Consider the following 2320-nt stretch of genomic DNA (forward strand, 5'->3'; position numbering starts at 1 on the left):
CAGGCTTTATTCAGCTTTTTGAAGTCTATACACATCCTTTATTTACCATTCGCCTTCTTAACCAGGACCACATTGGAAATCCAGCTCGGATAGTTGACCTCTCTGATGAACCCAGCTTTTAGGAGTTTATCAACTTTCTCGGCTATTGCCATTTGTCTTTTCGGTGCATGACTTCAAACTTTTTCCTTCGTCGGCCGGTGTCTGGGATCAACAGCTAGGCGGTGCTTCATAACTTCAGCATCGATCCCTAGCATGTCCGTCGGAGCCCAAGCGAAAACATCGGCATTCTTTTGCAGAAAATTGATAAGCTATGTCCGCACCTCTTTCCCCAAGTTGGAGCTGATCTTCACTACATGCTCTTCATTCCCATCATTCAAAGGAATTGAGACAAGATTTTCTATTGGCTCACCCCGTTCTTCAGTCAGGTCATCACAGGTGTCCAATCCATCAACCGGACAGGGGTCAGACTGACCACTTCTTTGTAGGGCTATATTATAGCAATGTCTTGCCAGGGCTTGATCTCCTCTGACTTCTCCGACCCCCTGGCTAGTAGAAAATTTTAATTTCAAATGGTAGGTCGATACTACAGCTCGGAGGGCATTGAGACCAGGTTGGCCGAGTATTGCATTGTAGGCGGACGGCGCCCTCACTACCAGAAAATCCACTAGCACTCTAGATTGCTTCGGATATTGACCTGCAACTACAGTCAAAGTTATTACTCCCTCCACCAGCACAGCATCGCCAGTAAATCCTACCAACGGGGAGCTAATCGGTCCTAACCGACCATCAGGGATGGACATTTTTGAGAATGCATCGTAAAATAAAATATCAGCCGAGCTTCCACTATCAACAAGAATGTGGCATACATCATAATCAGCAATATTTAAAGAAACTACAATCACATCATTATGGAGGAATTGGATCTCCTAGGTGAAGGAAAAACCATCTTTTTCTTGCGTAGGATCTTCCAGATTTCATCAAATCTGGGATGGAATAAATTAAAAATTTTTATCCTATGCTATTTTTGATCTAATGTCTATTAGATCTAATTATATTATCTGATATTTAAAATCTAAAATTAAATCTAAAAGTATGAGAAATATAGACATACCTTAAGGGTAATCTAATTACCTTGTAGATGATCGCAGCACTGCCTGAGGTTCTGATGTAGCCAAGTAAGCACCTGGCCTCTACCAATATCCACTCAAGTAGGATCTAGAACATCTTCTTCTTATGATTCTATGCTCCAAAAATTAGATCAATATCTGATTTGGAAGTACTTCAGAACTCCTTCTGAAGTTGGAGCAGCAGCCTGTCGAAGATGTCCTGCAGCCTTCTGTTCCAGGCATCACCACGCCTTGTACCTTTGCCAGATGAATGTCCAACTTCTTGGACGTGAAGAAGGGAGAAAGGAGAGCAGGGAGGACATGGAGAAGAGGGGAGGGGGTGGCAGCTAATGGGCTTTTTGCATAAAACAAGTTCTATCTTAAAACCCTAGGTGCAGCAGGGTTTATATAGATCCTGTATGCTGTGCAGTGCCACATCATTTGACCAATCAAAAAATTCCAATAAATTTTGAAAAAATTTTGATTGGTGGAGTGATGTCATCTGATCATATCAGATAAGAATTCCCATGCTCTCTCCTATGTTGTCACCAACATTGGATGAGCACAAATAAGGTGGCGCCAAAGAGTCCAAGTTTATCAGGACTCTTTGGTTCTTATCCATTTGGGGTGTCCACTTAAATCCAATTGAGCTCACACCATAATCTGATTATGGTTCCCAATTTGAAATGGTTTGGACATGTGGACACTCCACAAAAATCTTCCAATGAATCCTCTTCAGTTTAAGACCCATATGTCAACTGTTGACAGATGTCCTAAAATGAAATTGGCAGGTGCTAGAAATTAGCAGGTGTTGTCTTAAATTCATCTCATGAATTAAGACAAATCTTTTTTGAGCTAGACAAGCTTTAATTAGACTGAGAGAAACCTTTCCAAGGTTCTCTAGATGAGCCAGATCATATTTGGCTCAGTAGAGACAGAAAAGATTACACGAGGAGAAAGTTAGGCTCAATCGAGTGCTAGCACGATTTTCTTGAATCTAATTGGATCTTATCCAAATCAATTGGGGTAGCCCAATTGATGATATCCAGACCCTAACCTTTGTTTGTGTGATCCAGTTAGGTTCAATTCTGTATGGTAATGAGACATGTCATGATCTCATCATCGACATCATCGAAACTCCTTTCGATGGACAAGAACTCTTTTGATTCAGACAATTAGAATGATCGATCATCAAAATCATTCTAATTGCTCCC

Source organism: Elaeis guineensis, chromosome 8 (assembly GCF_000442705.2).
Source record: "Elaeis guineensis isolate ETL-2024a chromosome 8, EG11, whole genome shotgun sequence".
NCBI classification, from domain to species: domain Eukaryota; kingdom Viridiplantae; phylum Streptophyta; class Magnoliopsida; order Arecales; family Arecaceae; genus Elaeis; species Elaeis guineensis.